Here is a 24,841-nt window from a genome sequence, read left to right as displayed (position 1 = left end):
CCGTGTGTACTTAGATTTATATATTTTTATATTATTTGGTATACCCTCTCATGTTTATTCATTCCATTTGTATGTTTCTATGTGTGTATGCATCTATCTGTACTCTTGCCAAATTAGTTGTATTCTTATGTATTTCTATATATATAGTTTATGTAAATTATACATATTTATGTGTGCGTATATATATGTGTGTGTGCGTTGTCGTATATTAGTATATGATTGTGTGCATATATTTGTGTATTTTTTGTATGTATGTGTATACATAAAATTATATATATATATATATATGCTTGTTTGTATGTCAGTTGGTTCTCTGTGGGTATATACATATGTATTTTATTATTTTTAATTTGGGTACTATCTACCTGTGTGTCGTTACTTTTGAGTATTTCGTTAATTTAATTACTTCTTTTGCCTGAATATATTTATATATTTATAGGTAAGTGTACTTGTATATGTGTTATTAGTAATCCGGTCTTGAATGTATTAATTTGTGATTTAATATGACTTTATATCTATACTTAAATAGCTTAAACTTTCAACTTAATAGTATAGTTACACCTTTACTTATGTGCATGTATGTATATGTATATATATGTGTGTGTATGTGTGTATATATATATATGTGTGTATGTGTGTATATATATACATATATGTATTGTATTCTTTTTATATACATAAATATTAGTAGATTTTTATTTATAATTATTGGCCCTATTTGATTTATTTAATCCCCTCTTATGGCTAAATTTGTTATATTAAAAAGATAATAAATATTAATTTTATTCTGTTTTTATTATTATTATTATTATTATTATTATTATTATTATTATTATTATTATTATTATTATTATTATGTTTATTATTACTATTATTATTATTATTATTATTATTAATAATAATTTTAATATTGTTTTATCATTATTTTTTTCTTCTTTTATTTATATATTTATCTAATAAAAACGCGAAAACTTTAAACTTATATCATTTAGCATAAAGGGCCTAATTAATTGTAGAGGTATGTTTGAACTGCGTTGATATTACTCGTGGACGTATGTGAGTTGATATATATGTTGGCTGGATACATTCGCTGTCTTTTTTGACATGTTCATTTCTGACGCTTGGATTGTATCTTCTGTTTGTATTTGTAATAATATGTTTCATTACTGAATTGTATAACTGTTCATAAATTGGTTGACACGCAGATCTTTTTCTTTTTCTTTTTCTATATACTGTCAAATTCTTACTTTCTCTCTTTCTCTCTTTCTCTCTTTAACTAGATCTCATCATTCTTTCCTTTCCTTTCCTTTCCCTTCTAGTCCTTATTCTCTTTATAATAACCATTTATATCTTTTCTTTTCTTCTCCATATTATATATATATATATATATATATATATATATATATATATATATATATTTCTCTCTATTTTCTTTTTCTATTTCTTTCTCTATTCCTTTTTTTTCTCTTCTCAATCACTCTCTCTCCATTGTAATCTTTTAACTTTATTTAAATTGCCCCTCCCTCTTTACATTTTATAATTAAAGTTCTGTGTTTTAAGTTTTTTAACTCCAACTTTTAAAGAGTTCCTACCTAAAATAAAAATCCATTATTCATTGAACTTTTGAATAGTCAAGTCGCTGCCTGATGATATCTGTTGTTTGATTGAAACAAGTGGCTATTTGTAGCAGCGGGATGTGAGCATGTTTATATAACGATAAACAAGTATTATCAGCTCTTTTTATTGATCACTATCTAACAACCTCGTTGAATTCATTAGTCCATTACTTTTGAATATAAAAAAACCCGCGTATATATATATATATATATATATATATATATATATATATATATATATATATATATATATATATATATATATATATATATAACAAAAGTCTATATGCCAAATTTCATGATGTTAATCATCTTACAATTTATTCTTTTAATTACGTTAGCATTTACAATTCTTAACAGTAACTGTTTCGTCGCACAGAAACATTCATTTAATTATTTTATCAACCAATGAATCTAATTTTGCACTTACCTCATAACTTAAAACAGCAACTATTAATCTACCAAAAAAAATAAATAAGAGAATAAATGCATTTGGGCATGATTACAAAATCCGATAATTGGAAGAGAAGTTGCAAATCCTAATATTTTATCTTTTAATCCGCCATTTTGAATTCATAAGTAAACTTACTATAAGTTTAATATTCGTATTAATACGAGTAAATTATATTAATTTATTAATATATGATAGATTGAAATAAATTATTTGTGGGTAATAATCAATTAAATAATACTAATACAAATTGATATAATAATCAAATGAATGATTTTGCGCGACGAAACAGTTACAGGCAAGAATTGTAAATGCCGACGTAATTAAAAGTATAAATTGCAAGATGGTTAACGTCATGGCATTTTTAATATAGATTTTTGTCATTTGTTAATTATATGCTCTGTAATTACATTGAGCTTTATAAATAAAGATTAGTATATAAATATAAAAATTGAAATATAATTGAAAAGATCATCCCACAATATATATATATATATATATATATATATATATATATATATATATATATATATATATATAATAATAAAAAAAATATGAATTATTGATTTAATTTTCATTAGTTCGATTGAACCCTTGATTATAAACTCAGAAGCACATATAAATATATTCTATTATTTTATTAAGGAATTGAACATTTCGAAAGTCCTATCTTTTTTGTTAGGGGAAAATGAACTGGAATGAGCAGGTTAGCAAACTCTTATCGGTGTAGGTTATTTTTATCGCTTGCAATGTTTGATTCCAGTAGAAATCGTCTACGTTACTTATATTAATGCCTATAATGTCTATTATGCAGACTTTCTTCATCCGAATATATGCATTATTATCGTTGTCCAGTCGTAAGATATGCTTAAATATGAATTTTAATTTATGCAGATTGCGTATTCATTGTTATAGAGGAAATTCTCTATTGATTATTACATTGAACTTAATATATAATAATGAGATCAAAACTAATCAGACACACACACACACACACACACACACACACACACATATACTTTTAGTTTGGATAAGAGGGCGATGTACTTCATTATAAGCATCGTGTGTAATATATATATATATATATATATATATATATATATATATATATATATATATATATATATATTATTCCTTGTGCGAAAGAGCAGGACACAAAATTTTTAAAATAATAATAATAATAGAATAACAATAACAAAGACTTTCGCTGGCGAGGACTACTATTGACCGTAACCAGTTATACACTCCTTTTGAAATTTCCATCTCTATTTTTCTCGTTATGTACTGAATATTTGCAAATAAAACATATATGAAATATGTTCCTTATTAAATTTTAAAGATTTTCTATTCTGAAAGAAGTTTAAAAAAATTTAATCGAAAAAAGTTATTTTAAAGTTTTTGTTAAAAAAAATTCAGATTTTCTCATTATTCAGACCTGTATTACAAAGAGGGGGTTTACAAAAAATGAGTTTAGGTGTGAGGAGAAATACAAACTAAAACAGAGAGAATATTCAGACCTGTTATAATACAAAGAAGGGGTTGCAAAAATGAGTTGTAGTGTGAGGAGAAATACAAACTGAAACAGAGAGAATATTCAGACCAGTAATAATACAAAGAGGGGATTGCGAAAATGAGTTGCGGTATGAGGAGAAATAAACATTGAAATAGAGAGAAAGAGGTTTTTAAAATATAATCTTAAAAAGATAAGATACAAGTTAGAAAAGCATTTCATCCAAGGCATGAAAATTGTTAAACAAAATGTTTTTACTATAGGCTTTAAAAATAAAGGTACAAGATTCCATTTGAAATTTATTTAACTTCAAAGTGCACTTTTATAAACTTTACAAGTAAGGTATAAAAATTTAATTTAAATTGAATCAAAAAATTACCTTGGATTTATTTTATATAATGTACATTTTGTTGCAAATTAAAAACATAATCTTTCATCTAGCAATTAATGATATAGACATAAAATTTTCAATGATTTTTTTAAAGTGCAACAGAATGTACATTACATAAAATAAATCCAAGGTAATTGGGTGCCATCATATATATATATATATATATATATATATATATATATATATATACTGTGGAAGCAAAATCAAGACTTCAAAAAGGGTGTTGATGGCAACAAAAAGTGTATTTCATTTAACGTTACAATTGTTTACATGTCCAGACGAACAAGTTCAAACATTATATCGTTTGAACATTTTCCAAAACCAGCATTTCTTCAGACTTTATGAATAAACACACTTTTGACAATAGAGTATTTTTGAAGAGAAAGAAAAAAGAAAAATTCCCTTAATGGGGAAAACCATGTGAGAAACATTTACCTTTGCTGTAGTTACGGAACCGTTTCGACTGGACATGGAAACAATTGTAACGTAAAATGAAATACACTTTTTGTTGCCATCAACACCTTTTGGAAGTCTTGATTTTGCATCCACAGTATATAAATGCTCAATTATGAAATATGATAATTGTGTAGCTTACTCCTTAAGTCAACTCTTTTTGGCTTAAAACTCATTGGTATTTGAAAACTTACTGAATTACACGAACTCAGTATATTGCATATATATATATATATATATATATATATATATATATATATATATATATATACATAACAAGATTCAAACACGCAAGCAAGCAAGCAATTAAGGACGGTACACAGAGTTTTATAATTATATAGATATAATAGTATCCATATAAAATATAATTATTACTTGGAATAAACCAATTTTGATACAACTGTAGTGAATATACACACAACCACACACAAACACACACAAACACACACAACCACACACAAACACACACAACCACACACAAACACACACACACATATGCGTGTGTAACGAATGCATTGCACATTTGTGTTTACTTTATAGAGACAAAGCAGATATGGTTGAACATGAAACGAATTGACCTAGATTAATCCTAGAGAAGCGTTTAGATTTATTTATGCTCTTTTACACACACACACACACACACACACACACACACACACACACACACACACACACACATATATGTGTATATATATATATATGTATATATATACATTTATATATATATATATATATATATATATATATATATATATATATATATATAAGTGCAGTGTAAGGAGGAAGCTATTTTGTTCTATTTTTTCTCTTCTGCGTCTTCCGTGAAACTGATTTATTTTCAGTTGAATAAACATTTCTAATGCAAGAGGTTATTTGGTGCCTCTTAGTAGGTTAACCTTATATAAACCACAATAATTCTTGCATTTTAATCGTCTCTTTTACGTTTTATTAATATGTTATTGTTTTTTTTTCCTCACCAGCTCTCCGATTGATCGATGAATACCTGTATGGTATGCCACGCAAGGGGATATATTTAATAAAAGGAATTGAGTGATCTTTGCTATCGTAATCAAGTAATGGTATCTTATAAGTCGCGATAAAGATAGTTCGTATTTGTAGCTTGTATTGAGCTTGAGATTTAGACTTTCAGCGTATCATTCGCCGTATCTCCTAGACTGCGATACCCGTCCGTATTCATAACTTACAACAGCCACTAATATATTTGTGATGAGGAACCCGGATACATTTGTATTCATTACATCGCTTTAAAATATGATAATATTAATTTATATAACCATATGTTAAGGAACTTCATTTTCGTATGTACATTGTCGCCTTTAATCCATATTAAAAAAAAAAAAAATTAAATCGCGTCAGTAGTGGTTGCTGCGTAATCTAATGTCGCTAAAATAAAAAATGCGACTTGACCCATTTTAAACTAAATTTTTCCAAAAGTACAAATTATATTGAACTGTCGATTAAAATAGTGCAATTAAAAAACAAATACATTTTAAAAAGTGATTTTTTTTTATTTATTTGAAAAAAAAAATGTTTAGTTGACAATTATTCTTACTGCACAAAGATAGAATATGGAAGAAACCACTTGTTAGAAGAATAAGAAGAAAAGATTAGAGTTTGCGCACAGATATGTAATTTGGACATATGAAAATTGGGCAAAAGTATTTTTCAGTGATTAAAGCAAGTTTAATTTATTTGGAAATGATGAAAAAAAAAACTATGTAAAGAGACGTATTAGTTAAAGATTAAGTGCAAAGTGTACTAAGAAAACTGTCAAGTTTGGGGGCGGAAACGTCATGGTATTTGGAATGTTTTCTAGCCAAGGTACAATGCCTCATGTCCGGTTACAAACACGTGTAAACGCACTGATCTATAAAAACATTGTTACAGATTATGGTGTGCCAATCATACAGAAATAAGGTTTCGATAGAGCTACCTTTATGCAAGATAATGCCCCATGTCACAAGGCAAAGGTGGTAATAAGTTACCTTACCATGCAAGATTTCGAAATTATGGACTGGCTATCGCAAAGTCCTGACTAAAATTCAATAGAGAATCTTTGGAAGACCTTAGGAGTGAAAGTTATGGAAAGAAATCCCACTAACACGGAGGATTTATGGGTGAAGCTTCAAGAAGAATAGTCTAAAATTAGTATCGATGATTGTCAAGAACTGATTCGTTCTTGTTGTCAAAGATGTGCAGCTGTCATTGAGAGCAAGGGCTCATTTACTAAATGTTGATTGTACATGTATTTTTTATTGTTTTTTGGCAGCTTACATTGTTTTCCTCAGTTTTGTCCCTTTCTTTTGGACGTTCTTATTTTAAAAATAGATAAATAAATGTTATAATTCCTTTTCTATCCTTTGAAAATTATTCAAATTTTAATATGTTATTATGGATGATAACGACTACCAGTTGTCAAAATTTCAGCTTTTCACAGTTGTTATTTCTAACAAATATTAGGTTTTAAAATTTTGTCCCTTAGTTTTGAACGCTACTGTACATTGGGTTTTACTCATTTGAAGAATCACATTTCTAACAAGTAACATCCACGGTCAAAGTTCAACTTAAAGCAACAAGAACAACAGTCCTCTGCACTAAAGAACGGGAAATGCGATCTTCAACACAAGTAGACGACCGTACAAATGTACTCCTAATTAAAATGGTTGAATTCATTTCAAATTGTCCAAACATTTGTACACAAAATAATACTTGAAAAGACCTCCTCGCGAAAAACGTGAGTTCAAATAACATTGTTGCTTTTTAGTTTTATTCGAAGAGGAGAAAATGGGAAAATTAATTGATCTCAATTCAATACTAGAAAGTGACGGCGGTCAAGTGGTTAACGATACGGAGTGACGGCCTGGGTGTTTCAAGTTCGAATCCGGTTCGTTCCACAAAAATCACTTTCACTTAAAATGTTAGCAACCTTCACGTGATTACCTGATGTCTTCTAGAAAAATATCGGGGAAACCAATTCAATCAATAGAATCTTCAGATTCACACGATATGATGATGAGAATTCAATAGTACAAATGTTTGATATATTTGTGATTGACTCAATTAGTAAACTATAAGATGAATTGATCCCCAAATGAATGGCTCTATTCTTGGGGAAGCTCCGTGTCTTGACAAGCTTCTGGGACTGACATTCATCCATGATCTGAAATGGAACACATACATCAAATCGGTTTCCAAGATCGCTGGAAAGATGGTTAGATCACTCTACCGCTCCAGTAAATATCTCACCCCCGATACGACCCTCTGTCTGTATAAGAGCCAGGTGCGCCCTACAATGGAGTAGTGTTGCCACATCTGGGCAACAGTACTACCCTGCCTTGATAGAGTTCAAAACCGGCTTCGAAATCTAGTAGGTGATGCCCCTTTTCCTTCCCTGTCTCTTTTCCCATAGAAGAGACGTCGCCCGCCTGCCTCTGCTCTATACTATTTTCATGATAAGTGCTCATCTGAACTCCAATCTATGCTCCCTCCGCTTGCCAAACTTTCACAAAAAAAAACACTCGACTAGCTAAAACCACTATATATGATTTTCCCCACTCTCTATCTGTTCCTAAATGTAGACGCAGATTCCATGAACAAAGCTTCTTTCCCAGAACTGCCCGCCTTTGGAACACGCTTCCGTTGACATGCTTCCCGGTTTAATACAACATAGTAGCCTTCAAATCTAATGTAAACAAATTCTTGTTAAGTCGGCCTCATAAATAAACAAATTCCATCCAATTTACATCATTAAGGATAACTTCACTACCACTTTAGATTCATTAACTCTCATCCTCGAGTGGCCTTCGGGCCTTGATAAGCGGTGACCCCCCCATATAAAAAAATGAATATCTACTGTACTATTAGCATTTTTAAATTATTAGTCACCACTTAAGACACGCACACACATATATACACACAAAAACACACACCGCGTAAGGCTGAAAGACAGTAAGAGTCAATGACGTATAATGGCGGGAAGAGGCTAACTGATTAATAACGCGAAGTGAAAACTTGGGTTAGAGTTAGGGTTAGGGTGTGTCAAGAACGTGTTTTCCTGTCGTAAAAATTGGTGAAAGTGCATTCGATGCTCACGAGAAATAGAATAAGGGTTCAGCCAATGCAGTGGAAATGATTGTTATTTTGTTTTACGGCATATCAACCCTTTTCGATTTATTTAAGACTCGGTCGTCTAATTTCTATTGGACTTTAGCAGAAATTAAAGAAAACATTGCTAGAGTGTTTAAAATATAATGCCATTCTAAACTATTAGAAAAGAAAAAGCAGAGTTTCAAACCATCAACAATAACACTACCATATAACGTTATGTAGAACTTTATAAAACAGAAGAAAGGAACAAGTTATGAGAAAATCATACATGGACAAACACGATTAAATACAGGAAAATCCCGTTCTAGTTTTGGCTCACCCTGGTGCCATTAGGTCCAACTTCCTAAGATTGTTTTCCATGAAAATCAGCACAAAGTAGATTTTAGCATGTTAAAAAGCGGACAAAAGTTATACCCTGTTGACTTTGAATGGGTGCTTAATGCCAAATTGATGGTTAAATATGGCTAAATCTGTGCTCATTTTATATTAAATATTATTAATTCCTTTTAATCTCTAACTGTGGATCGAAAGATACCATAGTACTTCGTTCGCTGCACCTTATCAGCACAATGGTCCATACAAAATTTCAGCGAGATCAGCTTAGTTATTTTCGAGAAAACCTCTAGAGTAAATATGGTATTCTGGTTACTAATTCCCATCAATACATATTAATTCCTAACTGTGCATCACATTGATACCATAATACTTACTGCACTTTACCATAACAAAGATATGTATAGAATTTCAGCAAGATCGACCAAGTAATTTCCAAGAAAGCTTTTAGAGTAAATGTGGTATTGTAGTAACCAACCCATATTAATCCTTATAAATCTCTAACTGAGCATCGAACGGGTACCATAATACTTAATTCGCTATATCTTATAACAATTAAGGTCAATACAAATTTTCAGCCAGTTCGACTCGGTAGTTTCAGAGGAAACGTTGGACGAACGGACAAACTGAAAAAAAAAATACAATATAGATATATTAATATTCAGAAAAAAAAATATATGATCTCATCAGACTTGTCCTGAAGCTCAACAAATTACATAGGATCTATTTCTTTCAATTTCTTAACCCAGGAACAAAGTATCTGTCCTAATAGTTCGCTTCATAGTTTCTGTCCGTATTCGGTAAGTGAGAAATCCTTCTAGAATAAGGTAGTTTTAATTTTAATTCTAATTCAGATAGCGCATTTTGGAGAAGGCGGATCCCCCCCATTCATGCACATTTAAAATCGAGAAATATTACGCTTGGTATGTGTGTTTGTGCGTGTTTGTGTGTGTTTGTGTGTGTATGTGGGTGCGTGTTTATCTGTGTGTATATATGTACGTGTGTGTGTGTGTTTATGTGTGTTTGTGTGTATAGATGTGTGTGCGTGTCTTTATGTGTGCGTGGTTTTGTGTTTGTGTTGGCTTGTGTGTATATTTGTGTGTATGTATATGTGCGTGTGTGTCTGACGGAAGATTCGTTTGTAATCTAAAATTTGACAAAAGAATAACATGGTTGAGTTGTTTACGAAATGGAACGCAATGCATTGTGGTTGTATTTAATTTCGTGATGAAAATAAAAGCAAAAATTTCAGTAGATGATTCTAGTCTTATTTTCTTGGCCGCAGTACATGCATGTGCGTTCGGAGAGGACATTGTAATTCCGCATTGATGAAGAGGGAGATAAATAGGGATTATTTATCTATCTACGTAGTCACTGTCACATCACTTCGAGCGCCATAGAAATATAAACAGTGAACTTGATAAGGACAACAGTCCGAGAATAAAACAATGTAAATTATCAGCATGCACATGTTTCGTGTAAATTGTGACGTCGGTTTCGTTTTCTCAAAAAAGTGCATTTTTACATCCGGCATTTCTAAGAATGAAAACGAACTGCTTGTAGTTTCTACTGAATGAATGTTTTGAAAAAGAAAGAAAATGTTTTGACATATTTTAATCTTGTAATGAAATATATTTCCCTCTTGAATAGAACACTTGTGCAAAGGTTCAAGTGATATTCATCAACTTCTATCTCTCTCACTCTCACTCTCTCTCTCTCTCTCTCTCTCTCTCTCTATATATATATATATATATATATATATATATATATATATATATATATATATACTATTTTAAAGTGAATATTAACAATTTTTATCCATACAGACACAAATATTTCATGCTGACGCAACCATCAATGTAGAATAGGATAATTGCCGCTGGTTGATTTGAACTCAATCATTAAGGCACCCTTGCCTTCGTAGGCTAGCGTCTTTCCACAGGCAAGTATCACATGACTGTACGGAAATTAAGTACCAAGAATGTCATTTCGACAAGCGTCCAACGTGGACAGTCAGACGGAATATTCAATGACGGGAAGTCGGGAGGATGCGTTTTTGCAAAAGCTGACCGCTTTTTCTTAATTCCTTAAACTAGACGCACGTTAAATTTCTTGAAGGGTCATTTTAACTACGATATTAAAAAAAATATTAACAATTTATATATATATAGTCTAGCGACACTGATGAGTTGTGAAACAACGAAACAGGTCTGTATGTCGATGACTAAAATATATTTTATAAAGCTCCCCTCTTCGGTAGAGTACTCTCGTAAATTATCTTACTCGCTACTTAATTTAGCTGAAATAATGCGAAGCTCGCGGTTTGTTTACAAACAAACGTTTGAGCCCTCTACGAGTGGCGGACGGATGTTTATTTAAATAGACGTTCGGACAGTTTAATTTCGGCCACCGATTCCGTAGTCAGGGGGTAGGACTGCCGACTGTCATCACGACGGTCCTAGGTTCGATCCTCGGCTTGGGAGAGGTGTTAGTCTAGCGGCACTGATGAGTTGTGAAACAACGAAACAGGTCTGTATGTCGATGACTAAAATATATTTTATAAAGCTCCCCTCTTCGGTAGAGCACTCTCGTAAATTATCTTACTCGCTACTTAATTTAGCTGAAATAATGCGAAGCTCGCGGTTTGTTTACAAACAAACGTTTGAGCCCTCTACGAGTGGCGGACGGATGTTTATTTAAATAGACGTTCGGACAGTTTAATTTCGGCCACCGATTCCGTAGTCAGGGGGTAGGACTGCCGACTGTCATCACGACGGTCCTAGGTTCGATCCTCGGCTTGGGAGAGGTGTTAGTCTAGCGGCACTGATGAGTTGTGAAACAACGAAACAGGTCTGTATGTCGATGACTAAAATATATATATATATATATATATATATATATATATATATATATATATATATATATATATATACTATTTTAAAGTGAATATTAACAATTTTTATCCATGCAGACACAAATATTTCATGCTGACGCAACCATCAATGTAGAATAGGATAATTGCCGCTGGTTGATTTGAACTCAATCATTAAGGCACCCTTGCCTTCGTAGGCTAGCGTCTTTCCACAGGCAAGTATCACATGACTGTAAGGAAATTAAGTACCAAGAATGTCATTTCGACGAGCGTTCAACGTGGACAGTCAGACGGAATATTCAATGACGGGAAGTCGGGAGGATGCGTTTTTGCAAAAGCTGACCGCTTTTTCTTAATTCCTTAAACTAGACGCACGTTAAATTTCTTGAAGGGTCATTTTAACTACGATATTAAAAAAAATATTAACAATTTATATATATATATATATATATATATATATATATATATATATATACATACATACATACATATATATATACATACATATATATATATATATATGTATGTGATATATATATATGTATGTGTGTGTGTGTATGCATTTTCTGTACAGAAATTTGTTAGATGAGACAAGTCATTGGTACCGTCTGTTTCAAGCCCGATGATTAGGGGCGTTTAAAATACCCATATCAAGCTCTCTACAGCCAATACTCATCTAACTTTCTGTACACAAAATACAAAATATAAATACGCTCTTATATTTCAGATTTTCCTACCATGTGTTCCCTAGAGAACATTACTCTCTGTCTTTTTGCTATGACGTAAGATATGACGTCATCACATATGATGTCATCACATTGCGTCATAGTGTATGGCGTCGTCTGCAATGACGTCACATAGGATACGCTGTACATATAAATATATGTATATTGATAATCTTCTATGACATCATATACGACTATGTGAACAAACACGCAAACAAACAAACCGACATATATGCGTGTGTGTGTGTGTGCATGTGCTCATTTGTTAGTGTGTATATATTCAATACGGACATCATATTACACAAAAACAATAAAACAGAATGCCAACAGCAAATTAGCAAATTCCTGAAACATTAAAACTAGACACCCTACAATTAATAATATTTGTTACGAAACTAATCACAAAATTTGAAAGTGTTTAACGTAATAATTCACATCCCACTAGATTGTGAAGTTGATGTTGGTCTGTTTCAAAACAGGAGAACATTGCGATGTGCAGCATATCCTCAGACATGACAACAGTACTAATATCGAATTAACACAGAGAGACAACCTTTAAGATGCATTTTTTTCCAATTTACTAATGCACGCCTATATGCTTAATACTTTTTATCGGTGTTCAAATAATGTACACCTTATCTACCTCGTGCATAAAATATGTTGTTTTAAACTGGAACATCGTCTACAATATAGTTCACCGGCGTCAACATATATATACCCTGGGGAGTAAACGTTATCTTTATCGTCCGCCTCTTGACATTTGATTCATTAGCTTGCGTTAGACTAAACTTAATCTAACTATTAAATTAAAATAAAATAATGGCCTCTCCCAGCGTGTTATCAAAGAAGCTGATACGGGTGTGTTAAATAACGGAAACGCCTGTAGACTTAAACGGGTTGAATCGTGAGAGTTCGTGATCTTCCAAATCTCGTGTTTTTTTTTTTAATAACTAATTCGAACAGACACCACGCGAAAAAATTACTTTTTTTTGTGTGTTTCTTCACTTTCATAATTTTTTCTTTGACTAATTTCGTATCTAACCTGTACTACTTGAGTTTAACAGTTTATTATCAGTAACAACAAAAAGGTGTTTACCCAGAACAGGAGTAATTATTAATTTTTCAAAGGGTTGGTTTTAGGATAAATAGAAAAGACAACGTATCACCAAAAGGTGAAATGGAAATAACAAAATTGAAATCTGAACATTTTTTTCATTTTATTAACCTACTAGCTACCCTTATCGGGCGTTATCCCGTATCCATTACGTTCAAATTTGGTTTGTAAATATTTCTATGTTCAATAACCATGTGCTGACGATGGCTAAGTAATTAACGACACGGACTGAAAACCTAGGTGTATCAAGTTCGAATCCCGTTCGTTCCGCAAAAACATTTTCATCATATAATTGACCTTGTGTCTAATCTCCAAAATAACCACGCATTAGATTAAATATCTCCACTAAAAACAAATAAGGAACACTCACTATTAATAAAAAAAAATAGTAGTTATTCTCCTTAGCTGATATTTTTATAAGTGTTCATTTCAGTATGTCTCTATATTAGCAAATTACCGAACGAGATTAAATGTTCTACGAATAAATTGTAGTATTTTAGCAATAATTTATTAGCAATTTTATTGCTAATAACACAATGCAGCAATAACACATGAAAATTGGCGAGTCAGAACCAAAGTTGAATTTTCAGTGTAATGCTGATAAGGCCCAGCTTTAAAAATTCGACTTTATTCAATATTGTTGGCATATATTATCGTTCTAGTTTTGTAGTTGGGATGTTGGCGTCAGTATTGCGCAGTCGGTTTAATTAGTATAATTTTGTTATTTAAATATAAGTACATGTGTTGTGTTGTTGTATCATAAAAAGGATCGTGTGTGATCGTCTAATCAGTGTTAAAGTTGTGTGATCATCTAGTGGTCCAGTCTATTAAATGATATGTTCATATGCCGTTGTGTGTGTGTGTGGTACATGTATTTTAGACATACCTTCTTGCGTGTTGGATGTATGTCTATCTGGAAACATCTCGTGTCTTGGAGGGAGAATGATACCCGTTTTGGGGACGAAGATTCATTTCACTCCAAACTATGAATTGGTTTTATAGTTTTTATTTCACTTACCAGATGTCTCGCAGAAGGATGGAAAGTGAATCTTTGGCTTGCGTGGTACACGTCAGGGGAGGAGACGTCTGTGAAGCCGTCCGTCGCCTTCTAAGTCCAAACCAAATCTCAACGATTCAACTAACCTGATCACGTGACTTACACGCAATCCGATCAACTGATCCTGACTTTCGGTCAACGTGTCTACAATATAATTTACCACCTCCCTCTCTCTCTCTCTCTCTCTCTCGATCCATTCTCTAACATTCCTTCTATCCTTATTTTCAAAAAAATGTACGCATTTTTAAATTCTAGTACATTTTTTTTATATCTACACACTAAGAAAGATCAAGCTAAAAACCCCTTTAGTCAGCCCTTTCCAACTGACTTCACAATTATTATTATTTATTTTATTTTTGTTTATTAGATCAGACCCTCTCTTATCCTCTTGGCATTTACTTTTTTGGTTGTAGGGTATTCCTCCCCTGATCCACGTCATCTGCTTTATCCAGCCACCTTTATGCCGTAAACTAGAAGTCTCACCTTACCTCTTTCAAAATTGACGATTCCTTTCGTCCAACACTTCCCTGATCGTATCCTTTGCCCGGTTGTTCTATTAAGTATGGCTTTGTGTTCATTTTGTAACTATCTTATCTTTTCCGGGACATCTCAAAGCTCATAATTAATCTTCGTGGTTGGCTTCCAAATTTTAAGATATACCTTTCATCACACTGATTCACTTGGATTTCCTTGCTCGGACTCTTGGAATTTTTATTAAGATTTAGAGAATATCACCCTTAACTAATTAACCCCCAACCTTGCCCCATGATTCGTATTTGCGCCTAATTTGTAGCTATGGCCCAATTTTTGTGAGTTTTCTTTTCTCTCATCAGAGCTTCCAAGATCCAGCAGAGATATCCCGTATTCATGCATCTCTAAAATAAATATAAGGTTATATATTCTTACGTACCTACGGTATATTTTACTTTTCTCTCACCTCATTAAGCATTATGTGATTTGCTTACGGTACTGACTCTCATAGGTCTTTGGTATCCTTAAGGATTCTCGTATCGTCTCCACGCCTTTCTCTAATTAATTGAGCCAAGTCTTACCTCCTGCTTGGAATCGTCATATGCGACCAGATTTTTTTCAAGCACTCAATTCCACAGGATCCATTTTATTTTCCGAACGCGGCATCTCTAATGCTTACTCGTCAAGTTCCTCTTCTTGCGAAAAAATGTCTATGGACTTTAACAAAAATACAAAAAGCATATTATTAAAAAAGAAAATCTCTCTTTTGCCTTTATCACATCTGTAAAAACTTCTCAAAAATACAAATTTACGTAATGGCTATTTTTGTCCCACTCTAAAATTCTAATTTGTTCTAGGCCAACCATTTTATCAGTATCATCTTATTTTCCTAAATCATTTCAATTCTAATGTATATACCCAATAATGACTACGCATCCGGAGAAAAATCCTACGAAAGAAAAACGACACAAAAAAATTCTACAACCATTTCGAAAATTAAAATAAATATCGACTGAACCTTTGACTCTTCCAAAACTTAAGAACTAGTTGGCTCCTTATTCAACCTAGTAGTGTGTCTCTTTTATTTCTTACACTGCTTAAATCTTATTTCTTTCTCTTTTTCTCAATTTTATTATTATTATTACTATCATTATTACTTAATTAACAACATGTTCTTACTTTTTAAATTTTCCATTATTTCAATAAACTCCACAAGACAAAGACTCACTCCTCCTCCATTCTGCGAAAAAAATACATGTCAAAGAACAAGAAAATCCTGCACAACACCGATTCGAGAAAACATCAATTATATAAAAAAATAAGAATAAAAAAATTCTTATAAGCATTCACAGAGTTTCATCTCACCAATAATAAAACTCCAAATAACAAAAAAACAGTTTCGTGGAAACCTAATTTTGTCCACATCATCAAATTTTACCACTTCACAGAATATCTAAAATAAAAAAATCACAGTCGTTTACAAAAAAAAAAAAAAATACAAAGACATTTACAATTAAAATACATAGTCGCTTTCAAAAACAAACAAAAAATACGAATCACTTATAAACTTCCAGACAATCCTTCACAAAACAAAAGTTCAACAACAAAATAACAGATCGATGGAACTAAAATTGTCCACGTCACCCAACTCTAGGTTTTTTCTTAATGTAAAAAATATACATTTTAATATTTCATAAACAATTTACATCGATTTACATACAATGAATAACATTTTTCCACACCAGAAAAAAAAAATCCTTAGAAAAAAAAAGTACAATTAGAGAAAAAGAATTCACATTGGCAGAACCTGTCCATCGTTTCTTCATAAAAGATACCGAGTTTTACAGTCTAAAAATTGCAACATTTTTAGTGTGCATAATTGTGTAACTTCTAACTCATAACAAATATTTTTGATTGACGTCCTCTCTGGTAATGTGACAGGCCTTCTCCCACACACTGGAACTAAAGGTCATATGTTCTATTTCTTCTTTTCTTATTTTCTTTCACTGTCTTACCCATTGGTTGTATATTCAAAATCAACAATTTAATATCTGTATGTCGATCGATATATCTGAGATTTTTTCCATTTCTTATATTTATTTTTTCTACACCATAACGTTCTTTTTTCTTTCTTTATATCTTACACATTGGTTATATTAATATTTTTTCTTTTTTCTGTGATTCCAATTTTCATATTCAAAATCAACAATTCGTTATCTGTATTTCGATCGAGCTATCTGTTTTTTTTTCAATTCTTTTTAATTTAGCATATCTATCTATCTATATATATATAATTTTAATGTCTATTTTTCTTCTTTTTTCCGTTGTGTCCATATTTTTTTTTACTACAGTAACCTCCAGGTTGGATTTTTTTCATTAATTTCTTTATCTTTTCATCTTTATGTCTAGTGTGCAATTTCTATTTCGTTGTGTCTATACTTTTTTTTTCATTATGGTCCTCCAGGTTCGATTTTTTTTCACATCCTTGTATGAGTGCCCTGGTACACGAACGACACCAAAATTTGTATTTGTTGTGTTGTTGTATCATAAAAAGGATCGTGTGTGATCGTCTAATCAGTGTTAACGTCGTGTTATCGTTTAGTGGTCCAGTCTATTAAATGATATGTTCATATGCTGTTGTGTGTGTGCTACATGTATTTTAGACATACCTTCTTTTGTGTTGGATGTATGTCTATCTGGAAACATCTCGTGTCTTGGAGGGAGACTGGTACCTGTTTTTGGGACGAAGATTCATTTCACTCCAAACGATGAATTGGTTTTATAGTTTTTATTTTACTTTCCAGATGTCTCGCAGAAGGATGGAAAGTGAATCTCTGGCTTGTGTAGTACTCGTCATCGCCCCCCCCAATGAAGGGGAGGAGACGTCTGTGAAGCCGCCCGTCGCCTTCTAAGTCCAAACCAAATCTCAACGATTCAACTAACCTGATCACGTGACTCATACACAATCCGATCAACGTGTCTACAATATAATTTACCACCTCCTCTCTCTCTCTCTCTCTCTCTCTCTCTCTCTCTCTCTCGGTCCATTCTCTAACACATGCTCTTCATTAACCTTTCATTGAAAAAACGTAAAAAATGGAATGAGGCTGAACTTGCATAGTCGTACAAGTAATGAATTAAAAGACAATCTGTAGTCTAAGGAATCGTTAAAAAGCAATTTCGCTTAAATGTATCTTGGCACTCAATCACAGGTGAGTGCGCATCGGACGTCAGTCAATAATCCCATCATCCTTCGAAATGAGAAGCTAATGCCTGAGAGGGTATATGTTTGTTACGTTAGAATGCGCAAAAAATTTAGTTAAGGGTTGTTTATTTGCGTACCTATGTATCGACTTGTTCGCGCGAATTGTTATAGGTCGATCCCCAAGCTAGCAACATGCCTTTGTTTTTTTTTCCATTATATTATTATATCGATGTTTGAACGATTTTATATATATGTGTGTATGGATTCTAAAGCGATGATTGTCTTATTATACAAGTGATATGAACCCATTCTTTGCAGCATAAACAAGAAATCAGCCAATATCAGATTGGTAAACATGATATTGATTGATTTCATGACTATAGTCTGAAATGGATTTTATAGATATTTCAGATAAGGTTTTCTAAAACAGTATGAGCGCACGGCATGTTTAAAACGGATAAAGTAGGGGGAAAATAAGGAAACAACTGCTAAAAATATAGAATTATTTTTTAGATGTTTTCACCGAGATGTTCATGGGCATAGCAATATATGTGTGGATAAATACGGAATTAAAAATTGGCAAAGCAAAGTAGAAGGAATAGGGTGAGGAATAATAATAATAATAATAATAATAATAATAATAATAATAATAATAATAATAATAATAATAATTAGGTAGAAGTTGTACCTGTTGTCATAGGAGCTCTGTGGGGTGTGACAAAAGGATTTGACAAGTACATTGAGAAAATTGGATTTTATTGCAATGTTGAAGCACTTCAAAAGCCTACCGTGTTGAGAACCGCCAGAATCTTGCTGAAATTGCTGGGAGACTGAGAAATGATCCGCCTTTCAATGTAAAATTGGCAATAATAACAACCAGAATAATAATAAGATTATTATTGTTTTTTTAATTTTTTTTTTAATTATAGTTTATTTTAATTATGAAAACAACCGAAATCTTACGAAAAATCGCAGAATTCGGAAACCAACCCACATAAACTACAATATAAACGTTAACCAGTTGAACAATTTAAAATAGAAATTTACATAGAAAGAATAGAAGAGCCCATGAAAACTAAAACAGCCCCAAATCATATTAAACGATCCTTCCACACAAGCTAAGCTAAATTACGGCACAAGTCTCGTCTAATACCACAAATATAATAATGGAGGATAGCATGGAGGATAGAAAGAACGAGCACCAAAGGAGAGCACCAACCAGACCTTCAGTGGAAGAGTGCGGAAGGTATAGAAATCTTAGGGAGACTTATTGTCACTCCAAACCCGTCAAAATCGATGGTAGTTGCAAAAGATAAATGTCTGTTGTTATAGTGTAAAATAATTTGAAACGGTTAACAAAAGAGGCGGAGAATGCTGGAAATATAGAAAGACTTGTTGTCACTTATTATCGTTGCTTAACAATCATTTATGGTAGCTTGTGTGAAACTCTGATTAAGTAGTAAATAACAATGACACTACTACTGCCGTGGCTTTAGGAAAGAGTTAAGAAGAAAAACGCGAACAAGTTTTGAGTTGAAAGCCATGTTTGATTTCAGAAGAGTTTCCGATGGGTAGCTAATCTGCATAAGTTCTAGAGATAAAAATAGAGTTTTTGGTGAGTAGCTAATCTGTATAAGTCCTAGAGATGAAAAACAGTTTTCGTTGGGTAGCTGATCTGTATAAGTCTTGAACTTTAAAATTTGCAAATAAAAGAGCAAATGTCTTTCTCATGTGGACACGAAAAATAATATGTTGGAATTCTAAAAGATCCAACATTATTTATTAGGCGATTTCAGTTTCTGATTGATTGCTAGCAGGACGTGGCTCCATTTGATTGGTCAGCTCCTATCGCCAGTATCTATAAGTAGAACCTTCCAATTTTCTTTAATTATGTCGTCTGATTATATAAAAAAAATTATTGCAATAACAGGTTTAGGTAAAAAGAATATATCATACAACAAAGTGAATACAAAGAAAGGTTGTCGGTATTTCTGACTTTAGTTAGACAGTCTGTTGTCTTGTACTGGATCGCGATATTTCCCTTCATGAGAGTGTTAACCCGGTGTTTATATAATAGTTAGTAGAGTCCATTTTGAGTGAATGGGTAAGTCCTCATAATAAATACTGAGAAGGATATTGGTGAGAAGGAGAAGAAGATGAAGAAGAAGAAGAAATAATAATAATAATAATAATAATAATAATAATAATGATAATGATAATGATAATAATAATGATAATAATAATAACAATAATAATAATTCTTCTTCTTCTTCTTCTTCTTCTTCTTTTTCTTCTTCTTCTTCTTCTTCTTCTTCTTCTTTTTCTTCTTCTTGTCTTTCAATCGTAGGCGTGTGCCTTTTCTTTATAAGATTCTCATAGATAATTCCGCTCTCGGTGAGGAATCAACTTCAAAACTTCTGAACCTTTCTTTTTCATCAAATCTTTATTGGATTTTATATATTAGATCGATTGCTCTTTCTGATTCTTGTAAAAAAAAATGTTCTTTCTATCGCTCTACACACTTTGTAACACCTAAGCATATTCTTTCTCTCTACAAATTTACTATCAGACCATGTATGACGTAATGTTGCTATATTTGGGTTGGTGAACCTCTGCCCCATTTGAGAGTTCCTGATAAGATGTAGCAATTTATCAATAGTTTGATTGACCTCACAATTTCTTTTATATTTGTAATCTCTCTCTCTCTCTCTCTCTCTCTGACACGCACACATACACGCACACACACACACACACATACACACAGACGTGATATTGCTAGTCTCTGTCTTATTTCATAAATACTATAATGGCAAGTCTTCTTCAGATCAGAATTGTCTGATCTATTCCCTGTTTCCTTTATTCCAATTTGTTTGACTCGTAGGTCTAGTGATGACTATTAATTCGTTGTTTTTGGTACCTCATTGGGATAAAGATTCTCATTTCAGTAATATCTTTCCAAGAACTACAGGCCCGTGGAATTCTCTTCTTGCTGAATGTTTTCAGCTCGTTTTAATCTTGAGAAGGATCGAACTAAGTACAGATCGAAGTAACACTAAGTTTATGAAATAAACCGATTCCTATGAAAGATAACGGAAAGAGATGTCATGTAAGGTTAGATGAGGTTAAATAAGTCAAAGTAGAACTGAAAACAAAGGGATGTAAATAATTGAAAGGAAAACTTTGATAATCACCAAGAGCGAAATGGCCGCTTAAGAATTCTGTTCGCTGTGTTCACCGATTTATCCTCAATAAGATGGTTAAGGAATTAGTTAAGAGAATGCAATGCTAGTCCCCTCTGTCTGTCAGTCTGTCTGTCTGTCTGCTTGTCTGTCTCTCTCTCTCTCTCTCCCCTCTTACGTTCTCTTTCTTTCATGTGTGGGCTATTTCTCTTCAAAATAAACTCAAAGTAAAAACATTCTGTACACGTTAAAAAGTTGTATAATTCTAGCTGTATGGAAGACGAATTACGGACACGCAAGGCAATAGAATGAATGCAATAAATGCTAGAGGAAACAGCAACGGTAGCAATGAAGACAACAACGACGACGACAAAGAAGAAGGAGAAGTAGCCCCGCAGATATATATCTACAATGGGCACGCGGAAGACCAGTAAAAAAGTACGCGCAGATACCGACGCGAAACAATTTTTAAGCCATTGGTTTGTTTTATTTTTTTTTCCTTAGAGAGAGAGAGAGACAGACAGAGAGAGACAGAGAGAGAGAGAGAGCGAGAGAGAGAGAGAGAGAGAGAGAATATATTTCTATCATTATTTACTTCATCCAGTTTATGTTTATTTATAACATGTCATAATTTAGTTAAGGTTTAATAATATTTAGCCAAAAGATAATTATCATTGCCACCTAAATATTCTTTGAATAAATACAACAAATTTACCTCTTGTTTATTTAGTGAAGATTTTAACAATTTATATCTTTTTAAAATTATAAACAATCCTCTTTCTTTTTGTCAGCTAAACATTTTTCTTTCAATTTTTTTTACATAAGCATACCCACTTATCAAGGCCCAGAGACCACTCGCGGATAAGGGTTAAGAGTGTACAGTAGTCAATTGGACAATATAGTAATCGTTAGTAATGGAAATTCGGTAAATTTGTTAACTTATATGGAACGGCTCATCAAGAACTTGTTTATATTGTAGTCAGCTGGAAAGCAGGAAAACGGAAGAAAATTCCACAGGCGTGCAGTTCTAAGAAACAAGCTTTGTTCATGGAATCTATGTTTAGGTTTAGGCACAGATAACGAGTGGGGAGAATTATTGATAGTGTTTGCAGCTAGACGAGTGTTTCTTGTGAAAGTTTTGCGAGGGGGGACCATAGATTGAAGCTCAGTCGAACACTTTCCATGAAAATAATGATACATCAGAGACAAACTCGCAACATCTCTTCAGTGAGATAGAGGTTGCAGGGAAGAGAAAAGGACATCTCCTACGAGGCTACGAAGTCTATTTTGAACTCTATCAAGGCAGGACAAGTCCTTTCTAGCAGCTCCTGCCCAGATGTGGCAACAGTATTCCATCCTTGGAGTACCTGGCTCTTATATAGATAGAGAATTGCATCAGCAGTGAGATATTTACCAGATCAATAGACGGATCCGACCATTTTTCCAGAATAAATAAAACCAGAGTTTTAACTGTTAAATTTAGTTATTGTTTCGGTTCAAATTATTTTGAAATAATCTCTTCCTTCTTGCCGTGAAATAATTTTCAGCTAAATATTTTTCAAATAAACAAAATGAATCTGAAAAAAAATATTTAAATTATTTAAAAAAAAAAGGAATGATGTACGTACGGATAGGAAATTGCTTCTGCGTATCATTATACAGCAAAAAAGAAGAGAAAAAAGAATCAGAAGAACAACAACAAGAAGAGCAAGAACAAGGGGGAGGAGGAGGAGGAGAAAAGAAACGAGAATGGTGATGAAGGAAGAGGAAGAGGAAGACAAGGACTACTACTACTACTACTGCTGCTACTGCTACTACTGCTACTACTACTACTACTACTACTACTACTACTACTACTACTAATAATAATAATAATAATAATGAAGAAGAAGGAGACAACGACAACGACGATGCAAACACCGAGAGGGGAAGGCCCAACACTCTACTGGGACCTTGAGTAGGTTTATTATTTACCCCGCTCAACACACACACACACACACACACACACACACACACACACACACACACACACACACACACACACACACAAGCAAAAACAACAATAATTAGTGTCAGCAAGAAATCAATGGTGTAGCATTGTAATGTTTATCGAAAGAAGTGGAGAAAACTGGAAATCTGGTGGGATTTTTTGACATTTAGATTCCAAGGAACACCATGTGTTATTATAAGTAATCACTGATGATGACTTGTGTGAAAACTCCCAGTGAATAATAATAATAATAATAATAATAATAATAATAATAATAATAATAATAAACTCTAGTGAACAAACTATTGTAATAATGAAAGAATAATTACTGCAGCTAGAGGCACAAAAGAAACAAACAAAATAGAAAAAAAGACGAGGAATAAGACGAGGAAAGAAAAATGGGAAGAAAAAACGCTACATGGACGATTCCTAAGAATGACAAAAGAAGAGACTAATGAAACACTTGGAAATGATTACAAAAAGGAAAACCAAACAGAGAAACTGAATCGCTAATAACAGCCGTACAAGATAACGCATTTAGAACCAACCACATCAAATCAAGGATCGACAAGGCACAAGAAAACAGCAAATGCAGACTCTGCGGACAAACAGACGAAACAATGAACCACATAATAAATGAATGTAGCAAACTAGCCCAAAAAGAATATAAAAATAGACACGATCAAGTAGGGAAGTCAGTGCATTGTCAATTATGCAAACAATTGCATCTTGAACACACAGGCAAATGGTACAAGCACAAACCGGCAGCGGTACTGGAAAATGAAAGTCACAAGGTCGTATGGGACGTGGATATACAAACGAATAAACCCATCCAAGCAAGAAAACCGGATATTACAATCATTAACAAGAAGGAAAAGCCCTGCTAGATTGTAGATTTTGCCGTTCCAGCAGTTCACAGAATGAAGATCAGGGAGACTGAGAAGCGGAGCAAATTTCCCAAACTGGCTAAAGAGCTCAAAAGGATCTGGAAAATGAATAAAGTCAAGATAACACCACTAATAGTAGGAGCGCTAGAAACAATACCGAAAAACTTTGAAAAAAAAAAACAATAGGATGTATTGGAATTAGAGGGGTTGCTGATAATATACAACAGGTAACAATAATGAAAATTGCCGAAGGAAAACTTGAAACTAAAACTTGAAACTAAAACTTGAGACTAACATACATGAATTATAGGCACAAATTAAACACACAGAAACTAAACACAGAAGCTAAACACATAAACTAAACACACAGAAACACACAGAAGAAAACGGCTACAGATGTAAAACACAAAGGAACATACATTGTATAATTGTAAGATACCCCCCCTTTTTTTTTCGTGT

The sequence above is a fragment of the Euprymna scolopes genome, chromosome 4, assembly GCF_053919585.1.
Source record: "Euprymna scolopes isolate OS-2025 chromosome 4, ASM5391958v1, whole genome shotgun sequence".
Taxonomy (NCBI): domain Eukaryota; kingdom Metazoa; phylum Mollusca; class Cephalopoda; order Sepiida; family Sepiolidae; genus Euprymna; species Euprymna scolopes.
Note: the sequence above shows the minus strand (reverse complement) of the source record.